Source organism: Peromyscus eremicus, unplaced genomic scaffold (assembly GCF_949786415.1).
Source record: "Peromyscus eremicus unplaced genomic scaffold, PerEre_H2_v1 PerEre#2#unplaced_83, whole genome shotgun sequence".
NCBI classification, from domain to species: domain Eukaryota; kingdom Metazoa; phylum Chordata; class Mammalia; order Rodentia; family Cricetidae; genus Peromyscus; species Peromyscus eremicus.
The window spans coordinates 455,304-477,503 of NW_026734323.1; the positions used below are offsets into that span (position 1 = coordinate 455,304).

General features: G+C 41.5%; 1 protein-coding gene and 3 long non-coding RNA genes across 10 annotated transcripts in view; 3 read left to right on the forward strand and 1 right to left on the reverse strand.

Moving 5' to 3' along the window:
• LOC131901450 (disks large homolog 5-like) overlaps window positions 1-22,200 on the forward strand; it is a 122,809-nt gene that overhangs the window by 42,312 nt on the left and 58,297 nt on the right. The window contains exon 2 of one of the 7 annotated variants that reach the window (XR_009376573.1): window positions 667-767. The exons of the other annotated variants lie outside the window; for them this stretch is intronic. The gene's annotated coding sequence lies outside the window, so the exon portion shown is untranslated. The remainder of the gene's footprint in view (window positions 1-666; window positions 768-22,200) is intronic. 7 annotated transcript variants of the gene reach the window in all.
• LOC131901455 (uncharacterized) lies at window positions 104-21,432 on the reverse strand. The gene is made up of 6 exons (XR_009376592.1): window positions 21,338-21,432; window positions 19,900-20,060; window positions 15,595-15,828; window positions 12,589-12,721; window positions 1,044-1,118; window positions 104-171 (listed from the first exon to the last, which is right to left on the reverse strand). It is a non-coding gene; the product is annotated as an uncharacterized LOC131901455 (long non-coding RNA).
• Window positions 930-11,657, forward strand: LOC131901456 (uncharacterized). The gene is made up of 3 exons (XR_009376593.1): window positions 930-1,072; window positions 10,545-10,661; window positions 10,759-11,657. It is a non-coding gene; the product is annotated as an uncharacterized LOC131901456 (long non-coding RNA).
• LOC131901462 (uncharacterized) lies at window positions 1,847-3,639 on the forward strand. The gene is made up of 2 exons (XR_009376598.1): window positions 1,847-3,257; window positions 3,414-3,639. It is a non-coding gene; the product is annotated as an uncharacterized LOC131901462 (long non-coding RNA).

Here is a 22,200-nt window from a genome sequence, read left to right on the forward strand (position 1 = left end):
GCTGTCCTCAGCCTAGCAGGAGGAGGGTTAGTGATGGAGGACAGTGTGTGCTCCTACCACTTTATTTTCCTTCCAGAACATTACCTTTAGAGAGAAGGTATTACCTTTGCACAGATCTGCATGCAGCACACTCCTGCAGATTCCAGGTTCTCTGCAGTGTGTATCTGTTTCCTGTGAAAAGATTTTTCTGTTGTAAGAAGATTTAGGAGTTGAGGATTGAACTGAGGGAGGATTCTGTTCTTTAGTAATAATCAGATCCTTCCCTGCTTTTCTTTTGTAGGCTCACCTAGAGGGTCTACATTCAATTTCCAAGGTTGCTCACATTTACCTGTATCTAATCAGGGCCATGTATAGCTGCCCTGAACTGTTATTCAGTCATTACTACATTTTTTTCTCAAAGTAATATATCTAGACAACTGGAGAAATGTGCTGTATTTTCTTGCCCAGTACAGTGTATTTCTCAGCTCATCTTCTAGCAGATTTTAAAATCTGAGGAAACAATCAAGGCCCAGGAGCACTCTGATCCTTCTCCCTTGGGGAGTGCAGGAAATGACCTCAGCTGAAAGGTCATGCTGGATTGTCCAGCTGACTAGAGCTGGTTCAGGCTCAACAGCTAATATGGTAGGTCCCCACCAGGCCTGTTCCCTAACTGCCTTCCTCCTCTAGGTCAGAAAATCTCCAGTCTGAGTTTGAACAGGCCACAGCCCAGGATGAGAGCCTCCTGCAGACAGAGCTGCTGCAGCAGGAGCACTAAGTCTCACAGGCAAGTGAGCCACCCTTGCATCCCATCCCCAGAAAACATGGTGTTGGTGGGAGACTGGGGGCTCTTGACCTTGGCTTCTAGTGTGAATAGGCCTTGATTTTGTTCTGGCCTGTGGCCCAACCAGGCTGCTTCTGGGTCTGATTGCCTTTCCTTCTCATATAGCAGATATTGGGAAAACTGAGGAGGCCAAAAACCACAGATGCCTTGAACCCATGACATTCTATACTCTGAGATCAAGGCCTCCTCCTCAGAAGACACTCCTTTAGAGCTGTGAACTCACCAGTGAAGAAAATACCAGCTGTCTTCCAGGTGATCCAGCCCCAATCAGATCTATGGGTCTGCTGACTTAGTCTTCCTAAAGAAAAGAAAGCATCAAAAATGAGCTTGAGATACAGAAAACATGAGCCAAGAATTACTGAGAACCCTGACATTCAATAGCAAGTGGCCACTGTGAGGGGTACTACAACATGGAGGGTAGAGATGTTGGTGAGCAAGACTATTTCTGTCAGTTTAATGCTGATGGCTTTGGCAAGCTTACTGACTTCACTAGCCCTCCCTATGCAGTGTGAAATGTGTCATGGATGATTGTGTTGATGTCAAGCTGTTCCTGACAGACCACACCCAAAAGCATCATGTTTCATTCTCCAGTTGAGTGTTGAAGTTGTCTGCCTTCCTACCATGTTTCCAAGCCCAGCCACAGGCTGTAGGTCTGTGCTTCTAAAATTGCAGCAAGAGAAGGCTGCTGACCTTAATTGTTTTGTTTGGTTTTTGGTTGGGTTTTCTTTGCTTTGGTCTTTTGGGTTTTCTTTGTTATAGATTGAGCTTTTGCTATTTATTTGTTCTTTCGTTTGTTCTTGTTGTTTTGATATTTTGCTAAGGCTGTTCACTTTTTATGTTGACTGATCTATTTAAGACCCTATTTAGTAAAATAACTGTATTTTTATTAATAATAAAGTGATTTTGAACTCTTTCGTCTTAGAAACAATTTCTTTGGTCAGGTTTGTTGTCTCACTCCAGCAGCCCCAAAAACTCCTGTATCATCAGAACACTCTTATGGGCCTTGCTTTTGCTATATACTGAGTTCCCAGTCAGCCAGGTCTACACAGGGCTTAGGATGTGGATATCCATTGTATGTTGGGAAAACTATTGATACTGTATCTTTGTGTCCATATATTTAGCTCTCCATCAAAGATATTATTCTGTATATACATTTCCTGAAATGATCATGAGTACCCAATTAATGAGAAACATAACAGTATTGCTCTAAAGCCTCTCAGGAAATGAAAACATTGATTAAGGGAGCGTTAAATAAATCCATGGCATGCTTGCCACCTGTGGGGCTATAATAATGTCCTTTCCTGGGCTACTGCCAAGGGCCATGTCCTGTCCATGGCCCTGAGGAAGCTGTGGAGGTCTATATTGATATCCATATCTCCTTTTACCAGTGAGGGCCTTGCAGCCACCTGCAGTCTGGGCCACCACCTATGAAAATGTTGTTGTCAAGAGGATATGCCCCCCAAAAGAGCACGTGTGTCTTAGAAGCCTGTGCTGCCACCTAGGACCATAATGACATCTGGGCCAGGGCTGCTGCTGAGGGGTGTGTCTGGGTCCATGGCCCTGGAACAGCCAGGGTCTGTTTGATGTCTCAGGCTCCTGTGGCCATCAAAGACAGTGCAGATGCCTGGAATCTGGGCCACTACCTGAGCTCATGGTGCTGCTGCGGCTAATCCATTCTGAGTGACCTACACTGCCAACCAGGCCCACGGTTACATCCAGGACTGGGCTGCAGTCTAGAATCATGTCTGGGTCGATGTTGCAAAGACACCCAGGATCTGTGTTCATGTCCATGGCCTGTGTTGCCAACAAAGACCACACACAGGGAGGTAGAAGTCTAGGCTTCCATCTAGGTCCATGTTAGTGTCCAAGGGCTGTGCTTATGCTGGGGCCATACAAATCTGAGTGGCCAATGCTGGCACTAGAGACCCTGGTTTCCTCCAGGCCTAGGTTGCTTTCAAAAGACATGCCTGTATCTGTTGCCCTGCAACAGCCTTGTCTGTGTTGATGTCAGTGGCTTCTGCTACCTCCAAAGACAGGGTAGGTTAACACAGAATTAACATCACCCTTCACAAGCTGCAGCACTGGAGGAGCTGGACCTGCCCCTCACCAACTGTAGCAGTCGGGTGAGTGGGTCCTGTACCTGGACCGAGCAGCACATTAGAGAGTACCTTGTTAGTGGTGGTCCAGTGAGCTGTCCCTGAGGTTGTGATAGCAAAAGAACTGAGTCCACCTCCTTCTTCCACCTTGTGTTGTTCAGGGTGAGAGGAAGATACCTGTCCCACCTAAGCATATGCTACCTGCAGCTGGTGGGAGAGTTGGCCTCTGGGGAATAAGAACAGGAGAGCTGGGGCAGCCTCTCACCAACTGCAGCAATTGGGATTGTGGGCTCGGCACCTCACCTGGACAAAACAGCAGAGCTGTGTCTTGTGGTCCAAGGGTGAGTAAGTCAGAAGGGAGGGCATGAGAGCAGGAAAACTGGCCTCTCTCTATTCTGCCTGCTGCATGGGATGAGCTAGCTGAGACAGTGCTGGAGAGCTTGCCTGGGTGGTGAGGTGAGGAAAGGAGGTGAGCTAACCAAACTGTTACCATCCAGACCAGAACCTGGGCTGAGTTATCCCACCCTAGCATCGTCTTCATCTATGAACTGCTGGAGTATGTGAAAGGCCGGGACACATCTATCCAAAGCTGCAGGATGTCCATGACTCAAGGCATCAATAGGATATCCAAGAAGAGTACAAGTGAAGGTCCATTATCTATAGTGTAGAGAAGCCAGAGAGGCCAGGAGCACTTACATGAAAAGAAGTATGGACTAAAGAGTACACTGTGTGACTTACTGTGTGACTAAAGTCTCCTCTCCAAGACTATTGTTTGTTTTTAATTTTGGGTTTTCAGTTTTTCTTTTAAATTTTCTTTTGTTTTCGGGGGAGTTTCAAGGGCAGAGCTCAGGTGTTAGGGAATGTGTTGGGGGAAAGTGGGATTGGGATGCATGATGTGAAGCCAACAGAGAATCAATAAAACGTTTAAAGTAAAGAAATTAGAAACACCAGAGCTATCTGCTGTAGACAGATTAATCCCTCCTGCCTGCCTGTACACAAATAACCTGAAGAGGCTTAATATTAATTACAAACTGTTTGATCTATGGATCAGGCTTCTTGCTAGTTAGCTCTTTCGACTTGAATGAACCTATTTCTGTTAATCTGTGTTTTGCCACATGGCTATGGATAGAACTAGAAAATACCATCCTGAGTGAGATAACCTAGACTCAGAAAGACAAACATGGTATGTACTCACTCATAAGTGGATACTAGATGTAAAGGATAATCAGACTAAAACCCACAGCTCCAGAGAAGCTAGGAAACAGGGAGGACCCTAAGAGGGATGAATGGATCACCTTGGGAAGGGGAAACAGAGGATATCTCAATGAGTAAACTGGGGTTGGGGGGATGATAAAGGATAGGGGATAGGTATTGGTGAAATTATTTAGGCCACTCCACGTAGTTAAAAGGAGATTTATTTAATGGCGTAACTTACAAATTAAGGGATAGGTAGGTCGCGGGGTCTGGGGAAGGTGTATCACAGTCCAGCGGTGTTCTCTGGAGCTCTCCTCTGTCTACCTCCACCATCCAGCGTCCTGGAACCAAGCGAGCGTTCGCCGATCCAGATCTCGGGTCCCCAGGCGCCTCCCTTGGCCCAGCCTTGTAGGCGTGACAGTTGCCGAAGTCTCAATGGGGGTTGGAACTTCCAGAACAAAGCTGGAATGGCTACCCACTACATCTCCCCCTTTTTGTCTAAATAAGAAAGTTCTAACCTAATACAAGACTATATACAAAGGAATGGTTATCAAATATTGTCCAGGAATAATGAGGGATAATGACCTATATAAGATGGAACTACAACCAATGCAAACAATATCAAGCAAGAAACACATATTAAAATCCAGAGAAGTATAGAGCATAGATAAATGGCATGTTACAAAGATCATTCCAAAAGGTGTCCTACCCTAAAGAACCTGAATCTAATACTTAATATGTTCTATCTACTAAGTTGTAACTATAACTGCTAGTCTTCAATCCCATCAAAGACCTGAGAAGGAATATAATGGTACCTGAGAAATGGTAGATGGATGCAAGCAACTTTCGGGAATCTTGCGAGAGTAGACCGAGACAGCTGGCAGCCTGGACAATCACCTAATGTTTCTCAGCATTGTTGGTGCATTCAAATTGGCTACAGGCCTAAAGTATCTGACAGACCATTTTCAGAAGCAGGAATTCTGAAAGACCATCTTACCCTGTCTTGGCAGAGTACAGTGGTCGCTTTCCTTGTGTCCCGCTTGTCCAGAAAGGATAGCATTGCATTTGTTCTGTCAGCTGTCGAGGCAAGGGCAGTTCTTTGCCCAGTAGGCCATTTTGTGCCAAGAAGACAAACTTCCAAATGGAAATGTCTAGAAGCCCAACATTCTCTCGGGATCAAATTGGTGCAGCCAGGAGCAATTGTGTCTCGCATCAACAGAATTCTAAGTTATTTAAATGCCATATTCTCTAGGTCTATGAAGTGTTTGAAGATTACCTGTCCATCTGACCTATGTATCTGTAAATCTGTATAACCTGACTAACGTAACTATAGAGATGACAAGCATAGGTGACTATAAATCTACAAGTCTTATCTACTGAAATAACCTAAGGACTAAGGCTTCCAGTTTTTCTTTTAAATTTTCTTTTGTTTTCGGGGGAGTTTCAAGGGCAGAGCTCAGGTGTTAGGGAATGTGTTGGGGGAAAGTGGGATTGGGATGCATGATGTGAAGCCAACAGAGAATCAATAAAACGTTTAAAGTAAAGAAATTAGAAACACCAGAGCTATCTGCTGTAGACAGATTAATCCCTCCTGCCTGCCTGTACACAAATAACCTGAAGAGGCTTAATATTAATTACAAACTGTTTGATCTATGGATCAGGCTTCTTGCTAGTTAGCTCTTTCGACTTGAATGAACCTATTTCTGTTAATCTGTGTTTTGCCACATGGCTATGGATAGAACTAGAAAATACCATCCTGAGTGAGATAACCTAGACTCAGAAAGACAAACATGGTATGTACTCACTCATAAGTGGATACTAGATGTAAAGGATAATCAGACTAAAACCCACAGCTCCAGAGAAGCTAGGAAACAGGGAGGACCCTAAGAGGGATGAATGGATCACCTTGGGAAGGGGAAACAGAGGATATCTCAATGAGTAAACTGGGGTTGGGGGGATGATAAAGGATAGGGGATAGGAGATGAGAACATAGGGAAACAGTTTGGTCAAGCTGGAAAAGGGATGGAGTGGGAGAGCAATGAAAGAGATACCTTGATAGAGGGAGACATCATGGGGATAGGGAGAAATTGGATGCTAGGGATGTTCCTAGTAATCTGCAAGGATGACCCTAGCTTAGACTACTAGCAATAGTGGAGAAGGTGCCTGAGCTGGCTTACTCAGGTAATCAGATTGGCAAACACCCTAACTGTCATCATAGAGCCTTCATCCAGTAACTAATGGAAGCAGATGCAGATATCCACAGTCCAGCACCAGGTGTAGCTCCAGGAGTCCAGTTGAATAGAGGGAAGGGATGCTCTGAGCAAGGGGCATCAAGATTGTGATGGGGAAAACTACAGAGACAACCGAACCAAGCTAGTGGGAACTCATGAACTTTAGACCAAAAGCTGTGGAACCTCCATGGGACTAGACTAGGCCCTCTACATAAGCAAGACAGTTGAGTAGCTTGGTCTGCTTAAGGGGCCCCCTGGCAATAGGATCAGGATCCATCCTTGGTGCATAAGCTGGCTTTTTGGAGTCTATTACCTATGGTGAGACACCTTGCACAGCCTTGATGCAGAGGGAGGGTCTTGGACCTGCCTCAACTGAATCTATCAGGCTTTGCTGACTTCCCATGTGAGGCCTTACTTTTTTGGAGGAGGGAATGGGGTGGTGGGGTGGTGGGGAGGCTGGGGGAAGGGGAGGAGAGAAGAGAAGAGGATCTGTGGTTGGTATGTAAAATGAATAAGAAATTTTTTTGTGTGTGTGGTTTTTCAAGACAGAGTTTCTCTGTGTAGTTTTGGTGCCTGTTCTGGATCTCGCTCTGTAGACCAAGCTGGCCTCAGACTCACAGAGATCTGCCTGGCTCTGCCTCCTGAATGCTGGGATTAAAGGCTTGTGCCACCACCAACCAAATAGAAATTTCTTAATAAAGTCCTTTAAAAAAGTTTTATGCCAGGGGTTGGTGGCCCATGCCGTTAATCCCAGCACTTGGAAGGCAGAGGCAGGTGGATATCTGCGAGTTTGAATCCAGCATAGTCTATAGAGCAAGTTCCAGGACAGCCAAAGCTACAGAAAAACCCTGCCTCAAAAAACAAACAAAAGAAAGTTCTATAGTTAATATGTAAAGAATATATGTCTTATAAAATGTTTTTAGATAAATTTTAGGCAAAATACGAGTAAGAAATAAACATGCAATGGTTTATGAAGGAAAGTTAAGATGTGATTTATTTGGATTGCAAATATAATAATAAATCTACCAAGTGATGTGCTCATTTAAGGCAAGAGAATAAAGGAAGGGATGAAATATGTTTGAGAGTAATGCATAACCTGCCTACTAGCACTATATGCTTTAATGGGAATATGATTATAGTACAAATGAAGTGCAAGAACTTTTTAAGTGTTGGATTCAAACCTACTGTCTCATACTAGGAAAGTATTCCAACACTGACCATATGAAAACGAAAAGCTTCTGTCAAGCAAAGGACACCATCATTGAAGAAAGAGGCAGGCTACCGAATGGGAAAAATCTTTACTAGCTATACAGCTGACAGAAGGTTGTTGCCTAGAATATTAAAACTAACAAACTAACTAACTAACTAACTAACTAACTAACTATATAAACAAATATCAAGCAAAAGAGCAACCCAATTGGACATTGGTGGTGCATGCCTTTAAATCCAGCACGTGGGAGGCAGAGGCAGATGATCTCTGTGAGTTCGAGGTCAGCCTGGTATACAAAGCAAGTTCCAGGATAGCCAGGGCTACACAGAGAAACTGTGTCTAAAAAAAAGAAAAATGACAACCCAATTTAAAAAATGGGGCTTGGAATGTAGCCAGAAATTTTCCTGTGTCCACTGGGCTCCTGCAGCCACTCAGACCCAAGTAAATACACAGACGCCTATGTTAATTAAAACTGTTTGGACTAAAAGCTCAGGCTTCTTGTTAGCTAGATCTTAAAGTAAAATTAACCCATTTCTATAAATCTATACCTTGCCTTGTGGCTTGTGGCTTACTGGTATCTTTACATCTTTCTTCCTCTATGTCTGACTGGTGACTCATGACTCTTCCAGAATTCTTTTCTCTGCTTGTCCTGCCTATACTTCCTACCTGGCTACTGGCCCATCAGCACTTTATTTATTAACCAGTCAGAGCAACACATTCATAGCATACAGAGCGATATCCACAGCAATGGAACTAAACAGATAGTTCCCAAAACATGTAAACCTAATGGCAGATAAATTTTTTTAAATGTTTGATTATCCTTAGCCATCAGAAAAATACAAGGTAAAACTGTTCTGAGATTTTATCTTACCCTAGTCTGAATGGATAAGGTTTTAAAAATGAAAACAAATGCTGTCAGGGATATGTGGAAAGGTTTTCACAGCTGGTAGGAGTGCAAACTGGTACAGCCAACTGTAGAAATCAGTTGCAGCTGTTCCTTTGTCAAAAAGCTAGAAATAAATCTACCATGTGAACCAGCTATACTCCTCCTGGGAATAAACCCAAGGGTTCTCTATCTCACTACAGAGACACTCACTCATCCATGTTCATTTGCTGCCTTATTCCCAATTGCGAGAAGAAGGTAAACAACCTAGATGTTATCCATTAACTGGTGAAAAGGAAATGAAAATGTGGTATATTTACACAGGGGAATTTTAATTAGTTGATAAAAGTAAAGTCATAAGTTCACAGGTAAATGGATGGAGCTAGAAACAGCCATTCCAAGTGAGGTAACCAGACCCAAAAAGACAGTACTGCATGCTTTCTCTCATTTGTAGATACTAGTGATAAATATTTACATATGCATGTTTCATTTGGAATACCCATTGAGGTCAGTATTGAACTGACTCCTAAGGACTTGCCTGTCTCTTTCATTAGGTCCATAGATTTGTGTATCTATTAACTCTCATCAGAGCAACTTCTTTTTGTAGTAGATGGTAATTGACAGAGACCCACAACTGGCCTCTGCCAGAACGCTGAGTCCTAAACAAAACACCTATCTGCCATACTCCCTCCCAAGGCTCAGGTGTCACTGCAGAGGAAGAAACAGAAAGACTATAAGAGCCAGAAGCAGTGGATAACTACGAGGAAGCAGTGTTTTCTGGACAAAACAGGGTAGTGGCACAACTGACCTCAACAGCAGTCGTGTTAGCATGTGCAAGACCTGTGTGAGCTCAAGCCAGAGAGGAGCCCAGCATGAAGAGGGAGGTGAACCTGAAGTCCCATCCTAGCCAAGGAGTTACTGACAATCATTGCTGCTGGAAGAGGGTGAGCCAGTTTTCTTTAAGGGTGTATGTAGTCCCGCATAGGTAGACCAAATCCAGTTGGTTGCAACACAGATTTGACTGGATGGAATTTAAAGATAAAATGAGGACACAAAATCGAGTAGGCAGGGAAGAGCAGTAGGATATGATCAAAATACAGTGTATGAAATTCTCAATGCACTAAATAAAAGTGCAAACCTAGACAGATTTCTGAAACATTTAAAGTAAAATCAGAAGAGATGAAAAAAATTCCAAAATTCAGTTGTTCTTGTACACACATTTTTAGCTACAGAAATATGGTGTCTTTTTTATTTCAGTCACCTGACTCACTACTTTGAGGTGTGTAAACCACTGACTGAACTTTGGGTTTACTAGATTTAGAAATATGACTAATATCAAATTTCCAATTACTTGTATTTTTGTTTACATGCATCAAATATTATTTCCACCCTAAAGACACCCAGTGCCCTCATTACTACTGCTGTTGTTATTATAATTTTGTGTCACTGTTAGAATTCTCATTCCTGTTAAAACCATGGTTGGTTTAAGGTCTGTTATTTCCATTGTCTAAATTATTTGTGTGTGAAGCTTGGAAGACTACCAAGGGTATTCCTGAGACTAAGAGAACAGGAAGGTGAATGGGCATGTTCAAGACTGGGTTCTTCCATCTGGAAACTCTTGGCATCACCAGAGAGAGACTTTCCATGTTCATCTTTCTCCTCATCGTGACATAGAGCACTTTTCAAATTAGTGTTGTGTGTGTTGTTCCTCCAGAGGTACTAGGTAGTGGTTCTTCATCAGAAGCATCAGATTCAGAGTTTTCAGTATCTTCTTTCATCCTCTCCTTTAATCTTTCTCTGAAGTACTAATTAAGAAATGAATACTGTGTTACAACTAGATGGGTCAGTGTTTCTTTGAGTCCTCAGAGGGAAGCTGGAAATGGACAGTTTTATATTCTCAGTCAGGTTTAGTTTTGTCTTGGTTGAGTTACTTTCTGCAGATAGGAAAGGTAGAATGTACATTTGTTTGGTTATACTCTCAACATTTATTTTTGGTTCTGTTGTGGGGTACACGTCTTCAAGCCAATCTTTTTGTTTAGTAGTCACCAGATATTGACACAGAAAAAAGACAACAATAATTTAATAGTTACATGTTCTCATAAATGTTTAGCTACTCACAAATTACTGGCCTGTCATTAAGAAGTGGAAACAGTCACATCTAGTCCTCAAAGCTGTCATCTCCACATCAGAAGGCTTACTTTAGAAGCTCAGGCTGTGACTTTGTCTGGTGAGTTCCCCTCATCAACTCCACCTCTCCCCTCTGCCATATTCACACCCATAGGCACAGGTCAGACCATGGCTCACAGTTTCTTTGCTTGGTGTAGGTTCAGTCAAGAAGAAAATGCACCAGGGTTATCTGGCCTACCTCCTGTCCCAGAGCTCTGGCATTGTCCCTATCTCAGGGAGGCTAGAATCTTACAGCAGACACACCACCAAAGAGAGAAGTCTGCCTGCTCAGAGATTAATGAAATAGAAACAAATAAAAGAACAGAAAGAAACAATGAATCTAAGAACTGGTTCTTTAAGAAGATAAATTAATAAACCTTTGCCCAACGAACTGAAAGAACGAGAGAGATGAATAGGGAAACATTACAACAGACACCAAGAAATTCAGAGTAATAAAGGAATGCTTTCCAAAGCCTGTGTTCTGGAGATGGAGAGGTGCCTCAGCAGTTAAGAGCACTGGCTGCTCTTCCAGAAGTTATGGGCTTTCATTCCATTCCTAGTACCCGTATGGTTGCTCACAACAGTCTGTAATTCCAGTCCCGGGGTAATCGATGCCCTGGTCTGGCCTCCATGGGTACCGTATGGATGTGGTACACAGACACACCAGGCAGGTAAAACAAAAATACATGTAAAAATAACTAATAAATTAAATGGCCAAATTTATTTTTAAAACCTCTGCTCCACTAACTTGGAAAGTCTAATTTCCACATTCATTCAAACCACCAAAATTTTAAACCAAAATGAGATCAACAACCTAAACATAGCTAAACAAATGAAAAGATTCAAACAATGATTAAAAAGCTTTCTGACAAAACAAAGTCCAGGCCCAGATGGAGTAACAGCAGAATCTCACCAGACTTCAAAAGACTTACAGTCAATCCTAATTAAATAATTTAAAAAAAAACAGACACAAAAAAGTCCTTTCAAATTGCTTCTGTGAAACCAGTAGTACTCTTATACTAAAAACCAGGAAAAAATACAACAAAAATAAGACTACAGAAATATAATAAGATAATACATATACAATAAACAGTAATCTTAGAAAATGAGTAGCCTTATATATATATCATGCTCAGAAAGACATAATGGAAATACTCCTATTCACAATAACCTCAAGAAAATATGTCTAGGAACAAACCTAAGCAAGAGGCCTTGTTAATGAAAACATTAAGACACCGAAGAAAGAAAATGAGGAAGATATGAAAAGATACAAAGATCTCTCATGGTCATGGATGGAAAGAATTTAATATTGTGAGAAATGGCTATTTTACCAAAAGCAATCTACAGATTCAATGCAATTCCAGTTGAAATTCCAGTGGCATTCCTCACAGAAATTGGTGAGGCGGTCTTAAGACTCATATAGAAGCACAAAAAACACTGGACAGCAAAAGCAATCCCAAGTAAAAAGTACAGTGCTCGGGTGTCACAATACATGATTCCAAGTCATAGTGCAGAGGTATAGTAAAAAATCCTGCATGCTACTGTCACAACAGCAAGCTCATAGATCACTGGAATAGAAGAGAGAAAGTGGTTATAAGGCCATACAACTAAAGACACATGCTTTTAAAAAGACACCAATACTACACATTGATGTAAAATTGGTACAAAGATTATTGGGGAACCTGCCACTTTTGGATTGTATTTGAGGCCTGTTCCATAGGTGGGAATTCATGCCTGAAACTGTAAACCTGGCCAAAAGCCCATGGCTTGGGAGTCACGGGTCCTAAGGGAAATCTAGTCCTGTTATTTTGCTCAGTGGACATGTTCTCAACCTGCTTCCTAAATATTCATGAATATTCACATTGAAGAGTACTTTTCAAATTAGTGGGGATTTCCATGGAGTGTGTTTTTTCTTCAGAGGTACTAGGTAGTGGTTCTTTTACAAGACCAACATAAAATCCAGTTTTTCCAGAAAGCCCACAAACTACCTTTGTTGTTTCATGTTTGATGGGGCTGTCCAACCCAGTGTATACTTTTCCTCCATCAACATATAGTCACTCTTGTCCCCAGGAGGAAATCTTGGAAGTATAGATTCTCTATCAAGTATCTTTATTGCTGGGTCTGGAGATGAGAAGATGGTTGATTAGTTTGATTGGTTCATTACCAGACATTCTGTTGTTGCTTTTATTTGGAAGTACCTACCTTCAAAAAGACTTAATCCTTAAGAGTCACGCTGTATAGCCATAGTAAAAATATAAACAAATTAGTATTTGACAGTTAAATATCTCTACATATGCTTAGCTATTCACACAAGGCTCCCATTGAGAAGCAAGAATAATTTAAATTAGCCTGGAATAGGGACAAAGTGCATACTAACATAACAACAGATTTTGGATAGAAGTAAACACACCTAAGTATATGTTAAGTTTAATAAACAATAAATTAGATGATTTTTAACATGGCAAAGCAATCCTTGTGTTAAAAGATTTTACCCCACTCTATCTGAAATGTGAGGCAGAAGAAGCTCTTTGAACTTGGCAGGAGTCCCTAAACTGAGACTACATATTTAAGGCACCAGGAAGGAACGCCTCTTCCTCAAATCTAACACACTGGCCACCATGTCACAGTGCTCATAACTTAGACCATCCAGTTAGTGTCTCAAAGTTGATCACACCTTCATCTAATCAGGAAATTATACAAATGAAAGCAGAAAGGCTATGCAGAAAAAGAAATTGGCCTTGAGTTGAAACATATTTCTGAAAATAAAAATTTCCTTGAAGTTACTACAGATTTTAATAGTTTATGTTTATCAAATGTTTCTATGCTATAGGGTTTTTTTAACCTAACTAAGAAAAACTTTAAATCTGTATTGAAAATTTGAGGTAATATCAAATCTGCTTGTAGGATTGAAAAATGAAACAAAAATATGTCTTTGACATACATTTGCATTTTTAGGATTGATTTTTAAAAGTATGCATGTGGGTATGTGTGAATGAGTACAAGTGCCTTGGAGGCCTGAGGTGCTGCCTTCCCTGAACCTGGAGTTCCAGGAATTTGTGAGTCACCTGCCATGGGTGCAGGAAACAGAACTTGGGTCCTCTGCAAGAACAGTGTGTGCTCTTTCCCTGTGAGCCATCGCTCCAGCTTTTCACTTGATGTCTTTAATAACCTAAACACATGCTAAAACTTCCTTCTTCAGTCAGCAGGGATGGAGGACAAGATGGCTGCCAATGGACAGGTTGTTTGCTCTGTCCTTACCTAAGACATCATTGGCTCAGATGGTGGGTTTGATTTCTTTTCTTTTTAAAAGTCCTTGAGATCTATCTTCCTGCGAATTCTTCCCTTGGCCAACAATTACTAATTTGATCAGATATAGTAGCTAATATTAATTTGGAAACCAAATTGAATTGGGCATAAAAGAAAGAACATTTGAAGTTGACTTCTGACAATATAAAAGTCACAGTTAGTAACGGTTTCATTCATTAGGTGTGATAATTGTGTCTAATCTGCCCCTTTCTTTCCTAATGTTGAAGTTAGATGCTTCAACGCAATTAACTAGTTGCAGTGGAGATCAGAAACTGGAGTAAGAAAGGTCTGCAAACAAGGCAATCTCTTCTGCTTGCTCTATACCTTCTGAACAGAGTTTAAGACAGAAAAGATGGCTGTTTCTTTTCTAGTTGCTGTGACAAAAATGTGACAGAAATTAGTTAAATGAGGAAGGCTGATGGCTGCAGGGAATTTCAGTCAATTACAGTGTGGAGGGCAAACAGGGTAGCTTGGTCTGTGGCAGTGGTCTGTTGTTTCTCACGTTGTGTTAGACCAGGAAGCAGACCACTCAGAACTGGTACTAGAAGTGGTGATGGCCATTAAGACCCAACACAAGCAACCTTCTTCGGCTAGCTAGGTCATGTCCTAAAGGCTAAACCATCTCCCAAAGTCAGAACCAATTGTTAAAGCACATGAGCACCAAGCCCCTGTGTGTTAGTGTAAAAATGTTTTTAGTCAAAGTGTATCAGAGGGCTAGTGAGACGGCTAAGTGGATAAAGGCACTTGCCAGAAAGATTGACAACCTGAATTTGATCCCTGAGACTGACAAGATGGGAGGAGAGAATTGACTCTCAAAAATTATCCTTTGACCTCCACACTTCTGCAATGATATAAATGTACATTTACTTCCCCCTTCTCCCAAATAAATTGAGACCAGAGTGTACTTGAACTCCCAAAGACCCACCATGTCTCCCGAGTGCTGGGATTAGCATGCCCAGCCTCCTTATTGCTGTTCTTACTACCTACATAGTCTCTGGACTTCAATTGTAAAACTAGCAAGCTGATGATGCCTGGGCCCCAGGAACTTAGCAAGCATCCTGAGACTGGCTACTTATTTCCACTTGTAATATCTTGGCTTGCACCCTAATCATTTGCATCTTCAGCATTCATTCTGGGAGCTGGATGGGTGGCTCAGCCTTGAGAACACTTGTTGTTCTTGCAGAAGACCCGGGATCGATTCACAGCACCCACATGGGAGATGACAACCATCTGTAAGTCCAGTTCAAGGAGATCTGATGTCCTCTTCTGACCTCTGTGGGCAGTGGGCACACACATGGTGCACAGACAGAATGCAGATAAAACATTCATCCACATAAAATGAACAAGTCTCCAAAAACACAAGCATGTTACTCACTTTCATGTTGACTGTAATTACTCCAGGAGTCTAATTGTTTATTCTCTATGCTTTAATGAGTTCTCCTGACTTGTGTTAAAAGTATGTTTACTTTCTGAGTTTTTATTTCTATGGTCTAACTTATTTTCACTTATACCATAGATGGTGACTGGCAAGAGTGTCCCTGGAAGTGAGGGTGTGAAGGAGGGACAGGATACGTTTGAGGCTGGACTCCTCTTTTCTGACACCATCTGCAATACTGCAGACATGGACACACAGATGCAGCTTTCCCCTCCCAAGCAAATATGTTACTTTTCAAGTCAGTGGGGATTACCTTTAGGGGTGTTTGCTCTTCAGAGGTATTAGGTAGAGGCTCTCCCTGAGGACAAACTTTAACTTCCGGACTTCCAAAAAGTTTTCGAACCCTCCTCTTTAACCTCTTCTGGCGAGCTGGCTCCGATCGATGTAAATACTGTGATGTAGTTTGATCAAGAAACAGACACTGTTTCTTGTCCACAGAAATATATTCTCTGTCATTTATCTTCATTTCTGGGTCTTTAGATATGTTCTGCAATGGAAAGGGTGAGGATTGACTTTTTGGTTTGGTTCTGAAATTAATATTTTAGTTTTGAGGTGTATGTTTTCAAAACTACTTTATTCTTTAGTAGTCACAGGGCATTGACATGCAAACAGTAGAAACTAATAATTAACAATGAAATATCTTCAAATATGCTTATCTATTCACAAATTACTGGGATATCAAGAAGTATAAAATGGTAGCTAGAATAAGATAAAGTCATGAAGTAAAAATCTTGGCCTTGCTATTGTCATTTAGACTAAAATTGATTCACTATGTTTTAACAATTCTAAATCTGTATAAGATGATTATTAATATTAATAGCCCCCTTCATCGATCTTTCTCTTCTTCCAAGGTTGAGAAGTAAAAATGCACCTTATTTTCACTTATATTTTCCTTTTATAAATAAACACTGATTGAAATATTAGTGTTATCCATATCATTGTACCTGTGAAATTTGTTTACAAAAACCCATTTGTCCATTTATTCACATTAAAAAAATCATTAAAATGCAACTTATAATTCATGCACACCCTCATGCTAGGACTCCAGGTTATACACTTCAGATATCCTAACCTTTATCAACTCATAGCTTTCAAATACCTTTAATATGCATATGCATGTGTCTAATTAAACCCTTCTAATGGGACAAATGTTAGAATATATACATAGATGACATGTAAGTGTATATTATTTTATAATGTAAAAAAAAGAAATTAAAATTTTAATATATGGTACTTGAATCTTCAGTTCCAGAACTAATGGCATGGGGAAACACATACTATTTAACTAGATGAAGACTTTTAAACATACATTTAGTGGAATCATATAAAAACCACAGTGCCACTTCTTCACGATGTAAATTTTGATGAACAGATTAAACGTGTCTAAATTTCCACAACTTCTTGTTATTCTAAATACAGAAGCAAAGACAGAAATAGAGGAGATGCTCTCATTTATGATCCTAAAATAGGAGTGTCCAAGGGAAGATAAGCTTTACCTGCTTTGAAGCTGAAGATAAAGGCACCTGGGAGATTCCCTGATCGCTAAAATAACTAACTGGACCCATTAAAACATATTTAGGTGTATTGCCACCATAATGTTTTAGAATCACTCTAATGTGTGTTTATTTCTGCAAATATCCTTGGTCAACCACCAGATATCTGCTCTTATGGGAAAATACTGCATTTAGTATTCCTCTCACTATTGCTTCCAGGTCATTTTCTTGTTCAGGCACCACTACCTACAAGGACTTACTGCTCACTTATAATTTACTTGAGGACAGTAAACAAACAATGTCCCAAATCAATCTGTGCAGAGGGGCAGGAGATGCACTTCAGATCCAGGACCATGGGGCCAAACAATCCAGCTCTCAGGACAGTAGTTGTCTAATTAGTTCTAAAGGGGTTATAATAACATAGACACTTTACAAAATGGCTGTGGTGACTCTAAGTCACAGCAGGCATTGAGCACATTGTATTGTGTCTGCTTCAAGGTACACTCAACACTATTACTTCCTTGTCTTGGGATTCACAATTACTTCCTGTATTTTTAAACTGTATTCTTACCTGGATAAAGACTTCTGTTTGGTAATGTTGTCCACTTCTAAAGGTAAATGAAAACTGTATAACAATTATAGAAAATTGTAACTATGAAAATGATAGCGTTAATGTTTGTTTTACTTCAGCTGTCAGTTTGGCCCTTTTTCAGGTATTGCTTCACTATGAAATGTGAAAATCCTTTTAACATTCATATGAAAAATCATTTACTAAATATTCTGAATCCTTATTATGACTTCCTGATGTACCTTACATTAGGAATTTTCAAAACATTTGTGCTTCAAGAGATGATTATGATTGGTGACTGCTTTCCTTACAACTTTTTCTCATGTTGAAGACATGGGGAGAGTTTAGCCCCTGATTAAAACAATAACACCCCAACACATTCACACAGGGAGAGGGAGAGAGGTAGTTCTTCTACATGCCTTGTTGTGATGACTGTAGTAATGGATGGTTTTCTATCTACATGCTCATGTAGTTAGTAGTCCCATTTCATCTGTCCTCCTTGCTCTTAAAGCAACACAGCCTTGTCTTGTTCATGACAGTGTGTTGGCATTTCATTGAGACTGATGTTCTCTCCTAAGAGGTTGGTTTGGTAGACCATGAAATTGATTTCTGCCTCCAAGCATCCCTCTCTAGCATCCCAGAAGCCACCACATTTTTTTGTATTTTCAAACTACCTTTTAAATAATCCATTGACAAATAAATGCTGAAACCACCACCTGGCTGTTTTTGTGTTCAACAAGCATTTTTGTGTAATTCTGAGTCCTTGTAACTCAAAATCTGTCCCAAAATTTACAGGAGGACAATAATTTCCTTCAGTACCAGGCCTTCGTGAGTACAGTTAAGAGATCCAGATTCCAGGATCTGTTGTTAGTAAACTCCAAGACGACAGCTTCATTTTATCTTCCACTTTGGAATTCACTACTGCTGAGGATCTGGTACACTGGCCTTTGAACTTACTCTTCAGAATCATGTCGAAAAGGTTACTGTTGAATGAAAGCCCAAGAGAGCCTTGAACCTAGCCTTTTCTTTGCTCCCAGTCTTTTCAGCAGCTAACTCACCTCAAAATCATGAGTTCAGTGATGTCTAATGTTGTGTGTGTGTATGTGTATGTATGTACATGTGTATGTGTCTGTGTATGTGTTTGTGCCTCTATGTGCTGGTTGTGTGAGATTTCCAGCTTGTTCTTGTATGTGACCCACAGGCTAGCTCTCTGGGGGAACTTCCAGGGATTTCCTGTCTTCATCCCCAGTCTCTCAGTAGACTCCTTCAGACACAGATGCACCCTAGCATGAATATCAGGCCTTAAGTTGCTTCCTGATACTCAAGCTTGCTTCCTTACAAACAAGTGGTAAATTTTCTAATGACTGAACCAAATCATAACCCTATATGTTTGTCATGATTTCACACTGTTTCAGGTGTTAGAAGTTTCCCCATATGCTTCAAAATTGTAGCCTCTACCAATTTTCATGAAGCTTGTAATTAAAAAAGAAATAAATGTAGACACAATTGGCTAAATAGGCCTGCCTCCCAACATGATGTCCTAAGTTCAAAATCCAGAACATAAATGGTAGAAGGAAAGAAGCAACTCCCTGAATAGGTCCTCTCATCTAAATACACACACACACATACACACACACACACACACACACACACACACACACACACACACACTGACACAGAACCACATACTGGTCTTCATAAAAGGAGTTCATCATTTCTGACACTGAAGCAAAGGGAATCCTCAACAGACTACCAACATTCTTGTACATAAACACTAAACCTTGACACAAGCTCCTTAATCCTCTTAACATCTGTCCAAACTGAGAACTAAATTACCCATTCTTTTAAAAACTGTCCTGTTGCAAGACTGTCTGTCTTCAAGGACATCTCAGCCTATTGCTTTCTCACTGACTCATCAGCTGAGGGGCACACTTACCTAGACAGAACCACAGCTTGGATATCACCATTGTGTCTAAGGACACATAATACAAATCACATTCACTCTCATTGCATCCACAGTATGGCTTTGACCTTGTTACCGTCTGATGTGTCCTTTTTCTTTTTCACTCTCTCCTATAATTCCCCCTTTACTATCCTAATACCCACCATCCCTACTATGAGACACTCTACCAAGAACCATCAGCACACAATCACCTGCTGTTCAAGTACAAAGACTCAACATAAACTCACAACACCCTGCATTTCTCACAAGTCAACACCTGTCAAGACATCTTGAAATGCATGATGAGCAATCACGCACTACTGCCCCTATACCCAGACTATGATTCAGGTCACATGCTCTGTTCTTCATGAAGCAGAACAGCCTGTGTCCCCATCTAACTCCCACCCAGGTATCAAGTTCTGCCTCTCAGATGCACTCAGAAAAGTTAGTTTGTGTGTGAGGACACCAAAGACGTCATCCTCCTGTCCCTGAGGAAAGCTGGGCTGGACACAGTGGTTTCAAGTCAGTTAACAGAGAACTAGGCATAATGACTACCTGCTGTTCAAATCATTATTAGTATAATGGTCCAGGATTCAATGCAGTTCATTCCTCTAACAGGTCATCATCTGTAGCTGATTGGTCATTTTCTCCACCTTGTTCATGTCCAGATCCTGCTCAGTGAGGGGAGAGTTGAAATGATGCCTTTCCAGTCATTCCTGGAGGTAGATTAAAAAAGAGTATTTACATAATTGAATGTCATAGTGCCAGGAGAGGTAATGCTAAGTTAATGGTAAAAGGGCCAAGGAAAGAACTTGACCATGAAGGCTCTGAGACCAGGGCCAAGGAAAGAACATTCTGACCCTGACTTGATTCCAAGCCCATGACCTGGGCCATGAATCAGAATCCTATCAATCTCTGAGCTTGCCCCCCAATCAGTTCACAAAAGTCTTATCAAATCCAGGCCAAACTGGAAAGCTCCACACTCCCAAGAAACCCCTTGTATAGACTGCCTTCTGCTCAGTTCCCTGTGGCTTTTCACCAAAGCAGAGGAGCCACATTCTTGGGGTTTCCATCTCAATAAGTATCTTGTGTGAGTTATGTTGTGTGCTGTGACTTTGTGGAATTTCTTGTCTCCTGATTTCCAGGATATCTTTCAGAGTAGAGCTGTAACACTTGCATTGGGAAACCTCCCCCTACCAGAACAGAGCTGTTAAATTTGTACTGAGGAAACTTTGCCTGCTGGGGCAGAGCTGTAACACTTCTGTTGGGGAAGCCATTCCCCCTAAAGCTGTAATACTTACACTAAGTACCAAGTAGAGGCCTGGGGAAGAAGTGCTTGGAACCTTAGTAGCTCTGAAAGAACAGGGCAGCTGTCTTCAAGCTGGAGCACATAAGCCACAGCTAGGTCCCCCACCACAATGGCTAGATATGTGCCTCAACACCCACTGTAGTACCATGGGCCCTGGAAGCCGTACCGGTTCGGGGTACAACTTCACCCCATATCTGATGTGGTACAGGAAAGTCCTGGGGTCCATAGTGCTTAGCACCACCAAGCCTTGACCATCTGTGTCTAGTTCCAAGAGGAATTGAATGGCTGGAAGCTTGGTGAATGCCCAAGGGAGTTAATCTACCTGTCAATAGCATCAGATATCCATGGAATATAAAGGAATCTACTGAGGGTGAAGTTCAGTAACACTCTATCCTGACAGGGATCCCTCATCTATCATTCTGTGCCTCTTGCTGCCCTGTTTCCACTCTGAATGAAATTAAGGAGCTCCCCCAGCACAGTAGCTGCAGACTTGATAATTTCTAGATCTCTGTCAAACTAACCCCAGAAATCCTTCTCTGTGTCTGCTATTTAGGACCCTAGAGAAGCAGCATAGACCCAATGTTTCCCAGAGGCTCCCAGCTGATGAGTCCCATTACTAAAGGCCCAGCTCAAGTCCTACCTCCTCCAAGAAGCTCCACATTCCCTACACAAAACTCACTGTACCTTTCCCTGGAACATTTATTTCTTGATGTTTTATCCTGAGACAGATGACCAGCTTCCTTCTGCCTCTCTCTCTTCTCTAGGCTGTCCATACTCTTTCCCAAGTAGTTTTCTCAGTCTCACCAATATGTCTTTGTGAATTCCAGAGGTACTGTACAAATGCCCCAAATGGCAGTTGGTGTTGCTTCAACAGTGGTGACATCAAAAGGATGCTCAGGGCTCTCCAGGGTAGAATAGAATGTTCAGGAAAGGTACTGTTAGGGTCACTGCCAACAGCCTTCACCCACATGCCACTGAGCTCTTCCCTAATTAACCAATAGTTGCCCTTTCCAGGAGCATTCCCATAGACACAGGGGATGCCATTCTGCACCTCCTCCTTACAAAACCAGAGATCTCTCTCTCTGCCTCATTAGAACGTTTTCATTACTTATCTGTAGAGAGTTCAAGACTCACTTTTCAAAAACAGCCCAGGGAATGGCTCTTCCCTTCCTAAGATCTCTAGTTAATTAGATGAGAAATAAAAGTTTCTAGGAAATGAGGTTAGGAAGTGTACTTGTTGGACCCCAGAACAATTGAGTGACATGAGGTGTACTGTGTCCTTTTAGATGGTGTATTACACTGACAAGCCATATTAGCCAAGATTAGCTCTCTCAGGAATACCCGATTCCAAAAGCCAAGGGACAGGACCTGCCCTACACACTGCTTCATCTCAGGCAAACCTGACACACAGAAGCATACACATTCAGGAAGTGACTGGAAGATGAGACTCTGCCCTAGCAGGATCTAAAAGCCCAGTGGAGTTTCACCCCACTCCGTGGCTATCAATTCACCCACCCCTTTATAGGTAGGGGGTGTCTCAGAGGTCA